We start from the raw sequence: 16,844 nt of genomic DNA on the forward strand, positions 1-16,844 counted from the left end.
AATTGAAAGGGTCTCTTCTGGTACTTGCAGCATTCCAGAGAGATAAACTGACATTCATGGAAGATGCTAAGAAACAATTTTTATGTGATACAGAAATCCATACTGTTTTCATTACTCATATATTATACTTAAAATAATATCACCTTCTATACACTTATAAGTCCCAGAATGGCCACCAACAGTCTACATCAGTTAAAAGCTTGTTGTGGGCAGGGGATGTGTCTATTAACTCTATAATGGTATATTGCACTCTCCCAAGTCCTTAATACAACACTCAGCTATAGTAAACTCTTAATAAATAAGACTGAATGAATGATTGATTGATTGATTCAGTGTGGGCCCTGGTGGGGCTGGGGCGTGTTGGCAATAGCCAATAGAGAAGCAGCGTGGCTCAGTGGAAAGAGCACGGGCTTTGGAGTCAGGGTTCATGAGTTCAAATCCCAGCTCTGCCACTTGTCGGCTGTGTGACTGTGGGCAAGTCACTTAACTTCTCGGTGCCTCAGTTCCCTCATCTGTAAAATGGGGATTAAGACTGTGAGCCCCACGTGGGACAACCTGATTCCCCTATGTGTACCCCAGCGCTTAGAACAGTGCTCGGCACATAGTAAGCACTTAACAAATACCAACATTATTATTATTATTATTAATAGCTATGACATCTCTCCTGAGGCCTTCAATAGGTCAACTAGAGAAGCAGTGTGACCTAGTGCCTGGGACCTGGGATCTAATCCTAGCTCCACCATATTTCTGCTATGTGACCTTGGACAAGTCACTTAACTTATCTGAGACTCATGTACCTCATTTGTAATAGGGGGATTAAAGCTGTGAGTTCTGTGTGGATAGCTCTATGACCAACTTGATTAACTTGTATCTATCCCAGTGCAAAGAACAGTGCCTGTCACATAGTAAGCGCTTAACAAATATTCCATTAAAAAAAAACAAAACCAACAACTAATATTTAGCTAACAGGAGTTAGTTAAAAAATGTCTATTTATGTCATCATTAAGGACTATGGGAGGTTGCGGGGACATTGCATGAGGAAGAAGACATTGAGGAGGGTGCGGAATAATTCTGTCAGTAAACTTAATGAGACCTAAACCAAGACGAGGTGGAGCTTTAGAATGCATACAGAGATGACTGCACAAAGGGAACTAAGAGAGCTAGAGAACTCAAATGCCCTAGAAAAACACCTGCAAATAAAATTCCCATATGAATTCACATCTGTGAAATACCCTATATACTCTATAAAGAATGTATCTAGAGTGTTTTCAAAGGAAGACCACTTTCGAATGAAAGTGGGACTAAATATAAATTACCAATATGAAAGAACAAATGAAGAATGATCTCTCCCTCTTTATCTCTCTTCCTCCCTCCCTCCCGTAGTCTGTTTTACTGGCAAAAGTTAATAAGGTCGGGAGCTACTCTTCATATGAATTCACAAGCCATTATTATTTCACAAGATATCATAATTTTACTTTTTTTTCCAAAATAAACACATAAATGCCGATAACATGTCTGTGAACTGAGCTACGAAAACTTTTCTAAAGTTAAAATCATATAAGTTATCGATTCCTAAATATATCTAACTTGGCGAGAACTCCTTCAGCTTTCCCAGATGATGATATGAAATAACTGATTGTACTTACTCCAGGTGCCCTAGATACCAAATGATTCAAATACAGAGCTTGTTGGAAAGCTTCACTATCACTGGATGTAGCATAACCATGATTTCACTGGTGCTACCTGCCCTTTTTCACCAGAGAAGCACTCATAAAGAAATTGTGATGGTCCTTAGCTAGGCAAATCTAGCAGGGAAAATGGTAGCCCCTCTGAACTTTCTATTTCTTCCTCCATTACTCCTAACCTTGAGACTTCTACTAAGTGCTGTTCTTAGTATAGGACTCCTGCAGGCACAGACATTTGAGGGGATAAGGGAGACATGAATGGGTGTAATCTGCTGACCATATCCAGGGCACAGTTTAATTCTGGGGTTGATGGTAGCAATAAGTAGTATTTGAGTATTTCCTCTGTGCTTAGCTTCTAAATAAGCGTCGGGGTCAATACTAGATAATCATCGACACAGTGCCTTTCCCAAAGGGGGCTCACGGTCTAAGTAGGAGGGAGAACAGGTATTGACCCCTACTGTACAGAGGAGGAAATGGAGGCACAGAGAAATTAAGTGACTTTTCCTTGATCTCACAAGGAATGAAAGAGGTAGGATTAGAACCCAGGTTGCCTGAATCCCAGGCCCAAACTCTTTCAACTGCGCTAGGATTAGCTCATTTCAGGCCCAGTGACCCTAGTGCAAAATCCAGAGCAAATTTCCACCACCAAGGTTGAGGTTGGAATGCCTATTTCTCTCATCATGGAATGTTCCACTTCCTGAAGTTGAACTCCAAGTCCCCCCCCATTCCCACAGCAGTAATCTGTTCTGTATCGGTTCAATCAAGAGTATCACCCTCCGCTCCAAACAAAAACTTCTCACTCTAGGCTTCAAGGCTCTCCATCACCTTGCCCCTTCCTACCTCTCCTCCCTCTCTCTTTCTACCACCCACCCCGCACGCTCCGCTCCTCCGCCGCCCACCTCCTCACCGTCCCTCGGTCTCGCCTATCCCGCCGTCGACCCCTGGGCCACGTCCTCCCGCGGTCCTGGAACGCCCTCCCTCCTCACCTCCGCCAAACTGATTCTCTTCCCCTCTTCAAAATCCTACTTAAAACTCACCTCCTTCAAGAGGCCTTCCCAGACTGAGCTCCTCTTCTCCCTCTACCACCCCCCTTCACCTCTCCGCAGCTTAACCCTCTTTTCCCCTCATCTCCCTCTGCTCCTACCCCTCTCCCTTCCCATCCCCTCAGCACCGTACTCGTCTGCTCTACAGTATATATTTTCATTACCCTATTTATTTTGTTAATGAAATGTACATCGCCTTGATTCTATTTAGTTACCATTGTTTTTACGAGATGTTCTTCCCCTTGACTCTATTTATTGCCATTGTTCTTGTCTATCTGTCTCCCCCGATTAGACTGTAAACCCGTCAAACGGCAGGGACTGTCTCTATCTGTTGTGGCAGGGACTGTCTCTATCTGTTGTCGATTTGTTCATTCCAAGCGCTTAGTACAGTGCTCTGCACATAGTAAGCGCTCAATAAATACTATTGAATGAATATTTTGGGAGTACATATTACATGCAGAGCACTGAACGAGTGCTCGGGACAGAGTAAAAAGCATCTGTAGACACAGTACCAGCCTTCAAGGAATTGACAATAGGGCTCAGTCCCATTTCACCCAGAGAATTCTCATTGCCAGATTATCATCAATCCAAACACATTTACCTACATTGGTGTCTTTGTTAGCCAGAACAACCTGTCTGCCTGGTCCCTACACTTCAGGGGACGGAGGAGGGAGGGCGGAGAAGCTCTCCCGGAGGACAGCCCGACTACTTAGCTTAGACAATCAAAGAGAAGATCTGGGGAAAAAATGGGAGGCCGGTCATTACAGAAGAAAAGCCCCTCGGCCATTTTGGAGGTAAAGGAAAGCAGGACAGAGGGAGAGCTCCTGCTGTGACCCTGAATAGACAAAGGGCATGATAAAAGTAGTAATTAATAATTCAAGTTTTTGTTAACTGCTTACTATCTTGGGAGTTCAGGGTCCAGAGTTAATCCTCCGTGCTTGCAAAGAACTCAGAGATGGTGACCTGGCATCTGGGATGACTTGAGAAAAGACGGGAAAGAACCAGAGGAATCTGACTGCTGGGGCCCTTACGGGAAATAAAGGGTCCTGGGGAGAAAATTATTCAATCCAGGGGAAGGAAGTACTTTCCAACTACTTAGAAGAGTGCTCTGCACACAGTTAGCGCTCAATAAATATGATTGAATGAATGAATGAAAATAAAGTTTGAACAGAATTGTTTTCACTATTTCCAAGTCAAGTATTATTAAACTTCTCCTCCTGGGCTTTCAAATGTAGTGGCATTTTAATAATACTCATAATAATAAAGTTACTTGTTAAGCACTTACTAATTGCCGAGCACTGTTCTAAGATTGGGGTAGGTAAAGTTAATCACGTTGGCACCGTCCCTGTCCCCCATTAAGCTCACAATCATCCCCATTGCAGCAACATATGCCATTAGTCATCCATTCAATCATATTTACTGAGCACTCACTGTGTGTGTCAGCAGTGTACTGAGCACTTGGGAGAGGACAATACAACAACAAAATTCCCTGCTCACAGCAAGGTTGCAGTCTAGAAGGGGAGACAGCCATTAATATAGAAAACTACATTACATATATGTACATAAGCACATTGGAGCCAGGGTGCGGGGGAGGGAGAGATGAATAAAGGGGTCCCATTCCTTTCTGGGCTTGCCCTAGAGCTTAGATTTTTTTTCAATTGAGCATCCAATCAGACCAAGACCAACCAGGTGGGAAGAGGAAAGCACAGAGCGGCAGGATGAACTGGAAGCACTCCTAGGCACTCTGTGGGATTATCCTTAGCCACTCTTGCAGATACCCTAGAACACTGGCTCTACTGTAACCTTTTCTGGTTTTAATAGCTAGCCCTCTTGGCCAATTAGTCAAGATCCAGTCCAAGTGCCTGAGTAAATCACATGAGCCATCACTGGATAATTTACTAGGAATTTTTTTTTTATTTTTTTAATGGTATTTCTATAGTGCTTCCTATACAGTGCCAAGCACTGTACTAATCAGGTTGGACACAGTCCATGTCCCATATGAGGCTCATAGTCTTAATCCCCATTTTACAGATGCGGGAACGTAAATGCGGAGAGGTTAAATGACTTACCCAAGGTGCTACATCAGGCCAGTGGCATAGCTGGAATTAGAATACAGGTCCACAGTCTTTCAGGCTCTTGCTCTTTCCACTTGGCTATTGTGCTCTGAGGGGTAAATGATAACCTTTGAGGCCCACCCTTCTATCCCTGGGGAAGTGCATCAGATACTTGAACAGTGTTCTTTTAGTTGTCCGGCCCTGACCCACTCAAAATCACAGAATGTCTGGATCCCAAGGTCATACAAGGGGTCTCTAAAAGAACAAAGCATTGAGGCTTAAATGTTATAATTCCTTAATGGGTTCTCTATCCTCCCTATCTCTCAAATTAATGAAAGTTATGAAACATTTATCATCTACCGTAGGCTTATGTGAAAGAATGAGATTTGTAACTGGGTAACTTGTTAGCATTTCAAAGGAGATAATTACCTCAACCTTATGCCTGGACAGCTAGACTATGAATTGGTGTTAAACAATTTTCCTTTATTAAGCATGCAAGAGGCACATTGCTTTATATTTAAGTTCGTGAGCTTGCATGATTTTAGATTAGCGAGAACACTCCTTAGTAACCCAGATTGGCTACAACTAAAATTCACTCTTTTTTTTACCTATTGATTAGAAACCACTTTGTCAGAGATTTTGTTTAGATACAGTGTCAACCAATTAATCAATCAATGGTTTTTAATGAGTGCTTACTGTAGGCAGAGCACTGTTCTAACCACTCGGGAGAGTATAATGCGATAGAATTAGCAAACATGACCCCTACCCTCATGGACCTTAGAGTGTAGAGAGGGAAACCAATATTAAAATACATTTCAGAAGGAATAATGATAGAGCTTAAAGATTTGTGCATTAGGTGTTTGGGGGCTAGAATTGGGGTGAATATCAAAGATTTAAGGATTACATCTCTATTGGAAAATAGGGGAAATGAGGATTTAATCAGGGAAGGTGTTTTGGAGGAGATGTTCTTTTAGTAGGACTTTGAAGATGGGGAGAGTGGTGGTCTGAACAGACAAGAAATTCTGAGAAAAGGAAATTTCAAATAAACTGGATTGGCTAATCTGTCTTCTCAATTAGTCACAAAACAGGGGTCCTAACAAATCAAATTATCGCCTACGAGAGGTGAGCTAAGCATTTCTACAAATGAGTCTGGGGAGAAAAAGGAAAATCCTCAAACATCCAAACACTTTGATATATGTGAAACAGCACGGCTTACTGTAAAGAGCAAAGGCCTGGGAAGCAGAAGGACCTGGGATCTAATCCCACTCCGTTACCTTGGGCAATCACTTTAATTTTCTGTGCCTCTGTTACTTCAGCTGTAAAATGGGGTTTAAGACTGTGAGCCCCACGTGGGACATGGATTGTGTCCAACCCGATTAGCTTGTTTCAACCCCAATGCTTACTACTACTACAGTGTCTGACACATTGAAAGTGCTGAATAAATACCGTGTGTGTTTGTGTGTGTGTGAGTGTGTGTGTGTATGTGTGTGAGTGTGTGAGTGAGTGAAAGAGAACATGTCTAGTTCTATTTCATGTAGCTTGAGAGACAAGGAGGGGTAATTAAAGAATGTAATACATTATTAGGCCATAGAATAAGACCCAATGCAATGATTTCTGGGAAGACAATCTAAAGCTCTGATTCCTTCTACTTGTTTTGGTCAATCTTTTAGATATTTTTTTTTTTTTGCAATTTAAAATACTAAGAAGCAGAAGGAGCATGGCCTAGTGAAAACAGTGTGGCTTAATGGGAAGAGAACAGTACTGAAAATCAGAAGACCAGGGTTCTAACTGTGGCTCTTCCTCTTGCCTGCTAGGTGATCCCAGACATATCATTTGACATTTCTGTGCTTCTGCTCTCTCACAATTAAAATGGGAGTAAGTCTCCTATTTATTCATTCATTCATAAGTACTTATCGAGAGCTTACTGTGTTCATAGCACTGTACTAAGCCCTTGGAATGTACAATTCGGCAACAGATAGAGACAATCCCTGCCCATTGATGGGCTATGGATCCATATGGGGCAGGTACAGTGTCTAATGGATTATCTTGATTCCACCCAGGTCTTAGTACAGTATTTGACCAATCCTAAGTGCTTAAAAACCATAACTATTAAAAATTATGTCTTCAAATTCTTAGAAAAAAATTATATTAATAACACCAACTATTCTGAAAATAAAACAGACTGTTTTCATAGCCTGATCAAATATCCCAGGGCAATCAAGACAGTTCTAGATACTTATCAGTTGAGAAGTTGCCTGACCTAGTGGCTAGAGAATGGGTCGGGCAGTCAGAAGGATCTGGGTTCTTATCCCATCTCTGCCATGTGTCTACTGTGTGACCTTGGGCAAGTCATTTTAACTTCTCTATGCCTCAATTAGCTCAAGTGTAAAATGGGGATTAAGACCATGAGCCCCACAAGGGTCATGAACTGTGTTTGACGTGATTAGCCTGTACCTATCCCAGGGCTTAATACAGTGCTTAATCACATAAATGATTAACAAATACCCTAAGAGAAAAATGGACCAGGAAATTAAACTGAAGAAAAACAGCTTCCAGATGACCCGGCTAAAGTGGTGATACTACCTTGTTTTGTCCTGTAAAGGGTCTTATTTATGTATTTACATATCAAGCAGCCAATGAAACATTGGTGATTACTGAATGAAAATCACTTCCCTAAGGTCACTTGGGGTGTACACCAGATTCAGTAGGTGAACTTGCACATTTGGGCTGAAGCCTGCTTTCTTTACATATGACCTTCAAGTCCCATATCCTCTGGGATTTACAGAAATGATGACCTAGTATATTAGAGAACTTCTCTATTACAAAGGAAATCAATCAACGAGTGGTATTTATTGAATTCCTATCTAGTTATTGAATTCCTATGAAATGAATTCCACAGAGTATAATGTGAAACATTGCTCTGAGCACTTGGGAGAGTACAGTAGAGCTAGTAGTCATAATCCCTGCTCTCAATGAGTTTACACTCTAGTTTGGGGTACTATCTCTGTGGGGTTACTCTAAAGAAAAATGATATAATTAGTCTGATTTCACATGGCTTAAATCCCTAAAAGCATAGAGATAAAAAGATTGCATTTGGTAGAAAAAAATCAATAAACGGTTGAGAGAAGCAGCATGACTTAGTGGCTAGAGCATGGGCATAGATGTCAGAAGGACCTGGGTTTTAATCATGGAGAAGCAGCGTGGCTCAATGGAAAGAGCACGGTCTTGGAAGTCAGAAGTCATTGGCTCTAATTCCGCCTCCGCCGCTTGTCAGCTGGGTGACTATGGGCAAGTCAATTCACTTCTCTGTGCCTCAGTTACCTCATCTATAAAATGGGGATGAAGACTGTGAGCCCCACATGGGACAACCTGATCACCTAGTATCTCCCCAGTGCTTAGAACAGTGCTTTGCACATAGTAAGCGCTTAACAAATGCCATATTAATCCTGGCTTCGCCACTTGTCTGCTGTGTGACCTTGGGCCAGTTGCTTCACCTCACCTGTAAAATGGGGATTAAGACTGGGAGTACCATGTGGAATATTGATTGTGTACAGTGTGATTATCTTGTATCTACCCTAGTGCTAAGAACAGTTTAGAGCTTAGAACATAGTAGGCACTTAAAAAAAATCATAAAAATGGTATTCAATCATTCAATTCATTCAATAGTATTTACTGAGCGCTTACTATGTGCAGAGCAATGTACTAAGCACTTGGAATGAACAAGTCGGCAACAGATAGAGACAGTCCCTGCCATTTGACGGGTTTACAGTCTAATCGGGGGAGACGGACAAACAAGAACAATGGCAATAAATAGAGTCGAGGGGAAGAACATCTTGTAAAAACAAAGGCAACTAAATAGAATCAAGGCGATGTACATTTCATTAACAAAATAAATAGGGTAATGAAAATACATACAGTTGAGCAGACGAATACAGTGCTGAGGGGATGGGAAGGGAGAGGGGGAGGAGCAGAGGGAGATGGGGGGAAAAGAGGGTTAAGCTGCGGAGAGGTGAAGGGGGGGTGGTAGAGGGAGAAGAGGAGCTCAGTCTGGGAAGGCCTCTTGGAGGAGGTGAGTTTTAAGTAGGGTTTTGAAGTGGGGAAGAGCATCAGTTTGGCGGAGGTGAGGAGGGAGGGCGTTCCAGGACCGCGGGATGTGGCCCAGGGGTCGACGATGAGATAGGCAAGACCGAGGGACGGTGAGGAGGTGGGCGGCAGAGGAGCGGAGCGTGCGGGGTGGGCAGTAGAAAGAGAGAAGGGAGGAGAGGTAGGAAGGGGCAAGGTGATGGAGAGCCTTGAAGCCTAGAGTAAGGAGTTTTTGTTTGGAGCGGAGGTTGATAGGCAACCACTGGTATTCAAGTGCTTAGCTTGTGCAGACCACTGTTCTAAACATTTAGAAGACTACAATAAAGGAAGCAGACATGTTCCCCATTCTCGAGCTCAACACAGTTTGAATTAGGACTTTTAGGACTTCTATTTTAACTGATCTCCTTAGTGAGTGATATTAATCTACAAAAAGGCAAAGTGTATTTCTTTGTCTGCTCCTGAATCACATCAGGGGTTCATTGGATATCCATGTACTCTTCTCTCCTCAGTGGCCCTGGGACCTGCCTCCTGCCTTTAAGCCTGTCAGGATAGTCAACGAGCAAAGAACCGGAAGAAAAGATCAGAAATTTTTGAGTGGGTGTGGAAAGATTTTCCAAAAAAAACCCAGAAATATTTTATTTGAAAGGTTTGTGGATTGTGCACTCCTCAAGAATGTCTTTTTCGATTGACCCCCTCCCCCCCAAAGTCTCAGTAGTGTCCCTAAGTGCCAGAAGGGTCACAACATAACTTGCTAAAATGGATTTTTTTTTTTTGCCAATAAATCATCTAGTCTTTAGGAGAAAACACAAGGCCAGAATTGGAGGATTGCACACACAAAGTCTCTTTTTAGGATATTAAAGGAGCTTGGAGGATTGGGATTTAATATCTGTGCAGACCTAAACTGCTGAACTTTGGATGATTTGTGTGTTGCTGTTCATAACCCCCAGGTTGGGTCTCCTTTCATGCCTCTCCCTTGAGAACATCCACTGCTACAGTAAGCTAACTTTGAGGTCTCTCACTTCGATGTCACACCTAAAATGCATAAAAATCAGTCTTTCCTGTAGAACTAATGTGTGTAAAATGCAACTTTTTACCTTCTTTGTGTGTGGAAGGAAATGAGGAGTTGAGGGACCAGTCAGGTATATGCACCTTGGGCTCTTTGCAAGGTAACGGCATGGGTTGTGTTTTATTCCCCCTCACCTTGACACCTCTGTGCTTCAAGTGACCTGTCACGAGTTTGCAGTCACACACAATGCCGAAGGGCAATGCCCTTTTGTAAACCGTCGTGTGTTTTTCTTTCTCCGGTGGCCATATACGGATTTCCCCACTGTTCTATCGGACAGGAACTCCATGTCGACTTACTCCCCGCGAGCTTGAGTTTTGAAGCAAATAAAAAAGCATAAAGCAGAAGCATAAAGGCAGGCACAATACCTACTTGCCTCTTCTTCAGGATAATAATAAAGGGCAATTGATGAATGTTATCAAGTCATTCTTAATCATTTGTCAAATCCTTCACCTCTCTCAATCCACATACTCAATCTGTCCCCAAATCCTGTAGGTGCAACTTTCATGATGTTTACAGAATCCTCCTCTTCTTCTCCATCCAAATTACTACCACAGTGATCTAAGCACTTTCAATATCTCTCCCTGGCTACTGCATCAGTCTCCTCATTGAGTTTCCTGCCTCTCCCCTCTCCGGCCCATGCTTATTCTGCTGCCCAGTAACCTATGACTACCTGTGCCCCTCACTCCTCAAACACCTACAGTGGGTTGTCAGTCAATCCATTGCCTCATCAAACAGAAATACTCTACCGTATATTTTAAAGCACTCAGTCAGCTCCTCTTTCATCTACAACATACGACTTCTCTCCCCAACTTCAAAGCCCCTCTAAAATCACATCTCCTCCAAGAGGCCTTCTCTGACTAAGCCCTCATGTCCTCCTTCTTCACTTGGGTTTCTACGTCTTTAGAACTTTGCTTTTAACTCCACCGTGACATTTTTAGAATATCTATCTGTAATTTATTTTTATGTCTTTCTAGCCCTCTTGTCTATAACTTCCTTGGGGGCAGGGATCATGTATACTTATTCTATTGTATTGTATTCTCCCAAGCTCTTAGTACAGGTGCTCTGCACACAGTAAATGCTTAATATCATTTATTGATTATTGAAAAATAAAGAACAACAAAGCTGCTATCCTTGTTCATTAAAACATGTTTGGCTTCGTGTAGACAGGCAAATCCCAGTATTTCTGGTCTTGGAGATCAGTGTAAAGGGAAGGGGATGTATGCTCCTGATAAAGACCACACACCCCTATGTGCATTTTTGTCTTCTCTGCTTTTGTCTAAATAGTTTTTATCCCATTTTCATATATAACTGCTACACCATGATAATGGAAATGATCTTTGATGACTTTCCACAGTAGAAGCATCCATTAACATCAGCATTTCGTGACCACACAACAAGGCACTAGGAAAGTCCAGCATAACAAGGTGACATGCTTCTTGCCCATAGGGAGCTTACACTCCAGTGGAGGAAACAATTAAAAATATTTAATTCATTCTGTCTGTTAAGATGTTTTACAGGGATCCCTCAAGAATGGAAATCATCTGTACTATTCCCCCACAGAGACCTCCGCTTTCTCGACCCCATCCATCTCTCTCAGCGCATCACACCCCACCTAGCTTCCTTACCCATTCTACCCACTCTTGATGACCAAATAGATGCTCTCAACACCACCCTCTCTACTAAATTCAACTCACTCACTCCCCTATCCCATCATCACTCTCGCACCACTAACCCATCCTGGATCACTCCCCTGTCCTCCTCCTTCGTTCTTATGCTCGAGCCACTGAACACTGCTGGAGGAAATCTAAACACCAGGCCCATCTTGTCCACTTTAATTTTGTCCTTTTTTGCCTTAACTCCGCCCTCTCCTCTGCCCAGCAAAACTATTTCTCTTCTCTTATTGACAGCCATTCCCATCACCTTCATCAGCTGTTCCAGACATTTGATCCCTGTCAGCTGTTCACTCCTGTTCCTCCCACTGACCCGTCCCTCACCCCCAATGGTCTGACCACCATTAGGAAAATTAACACCATCACATCTGAACTCCCCAATATCCCCCCTCCTCCTCCTCCTCCATCCCCCCTCCTCTCGACCCCTTCTTGTACTTTCCCATCCTTCCTAGCAGTATCTTCGGAGGGGATCTCCCCCCTCCTCTCATGTGCCATCCCCTTTATATGAACTTTAGACCCCATCACTCGCTGCTTCTCTCCTTCCCTCCTTAACTCACATCTTCAACCACTCACTCTCCAGTGGCTTCTACCTCTCTACCTTCAAACATGCTTATGTCTCCGCCATGCCAAAAAACCCTCCCTTAACCCCACAGCCCCCTCCTGTTATCGCTCCATTTCCCTCCTGCCCTTCCTTTCCAAACTCCTCGAGTGAGTCATCTACATTCACTGCCTTGAATTCCTCTCCTCCAACTCTCTCCTGGACCCTCTCCAATCTGGCTTCTGCCCCCTCCACTCCACTGAAACCACCCTCTCAAAGGTCACACATGACCTCCTTCTTGCCAAATCCGATGGCTCCTACTCCATCCTAATCCTCCTCAACCTCCCTGCTGCCTTTGACACTGCTGACCATCCCCTTCTCCTCAACACATTATCCAACCTTGGCTTCAGTGACTCCGTCCTCTCGTAGTTCTCCTCATCTCTCTGGCCGTTCATTCTAAGTCTCCTTTGTGGACTCCTTCTGTCCCTCTCATTCCCTAACTGTAGTGGTCCCTCAACGTTCAGTTCTTGGTTCCCTTCTGTTCTCCATCTACACACACTCCCTTGGTGAACTCATTCACTCCCACTGTTTTAACTATCATCTCTATATGGATGATACCTAAATCTATCTCTCCTCCCCTGTTCTCTCTCCCTCCCTCCAGTCCCACATCTCCTCCTGTCTTCAAGACATCTCTACTTAGATGTCCTCCTGCCACCTAAAACTCAACATGTTCAAGACAGAGCACCTTATCTTCCCTCACAAACCCTGCCCTCTCCCCAACTTTCCCATCACTGCAGATGGCACTACCATCCTTCCCGTCTCATAATCCCGCAAGCTTGGTGTCATCCTTGACTCTGTTCTCACATTCGACCCACACTTCCAATCTGTCACCAACCCCTTCCAGTCTCACCTTCACAACATCATCAAGATCCACCCTTTCCTCTCCATCTAAACTGCTACCATGTCAGTACAATCGCTCATCCTATCTCGACTGGATTATTACATCAGCAGCCTTTCTGACCTCCCAACATCCTGTCTCTCCCCACTTCGATCTGTACTTCACTCTGATGCCCGGATTATCTTTCTTCAGAGACATTCTGGGCATATCAACCCACTTCCTCAAATATCTCCAAATTTCCTATCAACCTCCACATCAAGCAAAAGCTATTGGCTTCAAAGCTCTCCATTACCTTGCCCCCTCCTACCTCACCTCCCTTCTCTCTTCTATATGCCAGCCCACACACTCTGATCCTCTGGTGCTAACCTCCTTACTGCACCTCGTTCTCACCTGTCCCTCCATCGACCCCAGCCCATTTCCTACGTCTGGCCTGGAATCCCTCCCACCTCAAATCCTCCAAGTAGTCACAGTTCCCCTCGTCAAAGCCCTACTGAAGGCTCACATCTTCCAAGAGGGCTTGCCAGACTAAGCCCCCCTTTTCCTCAGCTCTCCCTCTCCTCCCCAACACCCCGACTCACTCCCTTTGCTCTACCTCCCTCTGCCCAACAAGCAACTGTGTATATATGTATATATAATTCTTTTTATTTATATTAATGCCTGTTTACTTCTTTTGGTGTGTATATATCTATAATTCTATTTATTTATATTGATACTACTGATGCCTGTTTACTTGTATTGATGTCTGTCCTCCCTCTTCTAGACTGCAAGTCCATTATGGGCAGGGATTGTGTCTATTGTTGAATTGTATTTTTCAAGCACTTGATACAGTGCTCTGCACACAGTAAGTGCTCAGTAAATAAAATTGAATGAATGAATGAAAGTCAGTATGTCTTTTATCAAGCTGCTCCTGAAATTCACTGGTCTTGACCTTCACCGCATGTTCACCCAGCCCTGCACTTTCTTTTCCTTAGAAGCAGTGTGGCTTTGTGGATAGAGAATGAGCCTGAAAGCCAGAAGGACCTGAGTTATAATCCCGGCTCTACCACATGTCTTCTGTATGACCTTGGGCAAGTTATTTCACTTCCCTGGACCTCAGTTGTCTCATCTGTAAAATGGGGATTAAGACTGTGAATCCCATGTGGGACAAGGACTATGTCCAATCTGATTAGCTTGCATCTGCCCCAATACTTAGAACAATTCTTGGCATATAATAATAAGGATTTAACAAATACAATTATTATTATTTTTTATTTAGAAGCTCCTTCTAAAAGGGTGACCTCTTCCTTGCCTCTTTCCCTGACAAGAATGATAGCATAGAGAATATTTATGCTCCTGCTCCGCATACAGCCCATGCCTGGAGCTCATAAAAACCATTGCTTTACCCATACTAATCCACTTCTCACCCTTCCTTGTCCTAATGTTTGCCATCTCATTATAGAAGGGCAGAAAATAAGGTCTGTTTTCAGTTATTTGGAATTTACCAACACCCTTTGGTTCTCCTTATTCCACCCCCACATTATTTTCATAATCATTATCACCCATCCCTACCAGGAAGAGGAGGAAAAGACGGTTTCATTTTGGTGGGTGACAAGTTTGGAACTATTGGGAAAAAAATGAATTTGGAATTAATATATGATCCCTACCATATTCTCTAACTCCAATTGCCACTGTAGCACCTCCACACCACTTTAAGCCTCTGTATGCTCACAACCTCCCATAGGACTTAGGTCCCTATTTAATACTGTTAGTTCCTTCTTCCTATAATTTTTTTTTTTTTTAATGTTTATCTCCCTGGCTAGATGAAGTCAGGCAACTGGTCTACTAGTTTCATTAGACAAATTCTAAGCACCTAGTAGAATGGTCTGAATACAGTAGGTATTTGAAAAATACTAATGTCTCATTTTACCACTGCCAGCTCCATTTCGGTGAAAAATTGAGTCATTAGTAAACACGCACACATGCCTGCAGGAAACACACAATCCCCCCATAAAGGCAGTTTTCCATGAAAATATCTATCTATATATATGTTGGTATTTGTTAAGCACTTACTATGTGCAGAACACTGTTCTAAGTGCTGGGGTAGATACAGGGTCATCAGCTTGTCCCACGTGAGTCTCACAATTAATCCCCATTTTACAGATGAGGGAACTGAGGCACAGAGAAGTGAAGTGACTTGCCCACAGTTGCACAGCTGACAAGTGGCAGAGTCGGGATTCGGACCCATGACCTCTGACTCCCAAGCCCGGGCTCTTTCCACTAAGCCACACTGTTTCTCTAAAATCAAGGAAAAGGAAAGGGGGAGACAAATAGTTTCTTTTAAACACATAGCCTGATTAACACTTTCACTTGGCTGTCCTGATTAATCTGTGGTTCTCAGCACAAGGGCCAGTATTGTTATTTCGGGGCTGATTTAACAAGTCCAGTATTTTCAAAGGCAGCAGCAACTTTCCTTTTTTTTTCCATTCTGCCAGTCAGCAAGGTGTGGAGGTGCATGTAAGGATTCAGCAAGTGCTGGAATACAATTAGGAGTCAGGCATCATTTTTGCTGAATGTGGCCTTTCAAACGGTGTTTGAAATTTGTCCCCATATATGCACTATTGCCAGCATCTTTCCATAGAACTGAGACTTTCATGAGATTGTTTTGTTTTGTTTTCTCTTTCCCACTTTTCAACCTATTTCCTTGAAATCTGATTTATCAGGACTTGTGTCTCTACCTCTTCGATGTCCTACATTTCCTTCTACTTGTCTAAACCCTTATTGTGTCATAAAGCAACACACAAGCAATTACTTGAACTATACTTTGTTTACATAGCTAAAACAAAAGCAAATATTTCCTCAAAATGAATCATTTTCAGAATATGACTTTCAGAGAAAAATAAAGAAGGCTAAGTAAACTATCATATAAGACATTAATGCAGCAAGCAACATATAGGGGCAACTTATGTTGAGGTTTCTCATTCTTCAACTTCATTTTGAGACAACAGTTCTTAAGCAACAGTTCTTAAGATATGGATTAAAGTTGTCTTAGTTTTCAGGGAGATTTTTTTTTTATTTTAGCCATGGGTAAATAGGCTTGTTTAGGCCTATTTATATTCATTACATTGAGACTGTGATTTTGCATGCAATTCTAACTCATTCAGTTTAACTATTCTCCAACTTCCACACATATAGAACAATGCTCAAGAAGTAGGATTATTTCAGAGAGAGAAGTATGCATTCAAACAGAAGGAATGATTTCCTGGAGGAAGTGTGCTCTTCATCAGATTGATACTGGAAATTGACTCAGTTAATGTCCAATCACTTAAAAAACACAGAGACAACTAGGAAATATTGCCTAATTGCCCTGCCCAAATAATAAGGACCAGGAAAACAGGTAAACAAAGTTTGCAGTTCTGGAAAATAAATGAAATAAAAGAAAAAGCAAATGCCCTCTCCCCCAACAACAACAACAACAAAAAAATGAGAAAATGTTTTACTAATTCTCTTTGTCACATATTACTTGTTAACCTCATATTTTTGAAAACTCTTCATCAAACTTGCAAAATGTCTTCCTTCAAAATGTTCTTCTTGACAACATGAACTGAACCGATAAAGTATTCTCTCTATTTCCTATTTCACATAAATACAAATGTCAGGTAAGACAGCAAGCTTGAACAGAGAAAAAGAAGGAAATGGAGTATCATTAAAATATGAGGTATTTGGGGACAAGGTTTCTTTATTACATTTCAAATGGAAATCTATAAATGGATTCAATACATTTTCAATTTCCATCAGGAAATAACTTTTCTGATCTGCTCTGAAGCAACT

Source organism: Ornithorhynchus anatinus, chromosome 6, assembly GCF_004115215.2.
Source record: "Ornithorhynchus anatinus isolate Pmale09 chromosome 6, mOrnAna1.pri.v4, whole genome shotgun sequence".
Classification (NCBI taxonomy): domain Eukaryota; kingdom Metazoa; phylum Chordata; class Mammalia; order Monotremata; family Ornithorhynchidae; genus Ornithorhynchus; species Ornithorhynchus anatinus.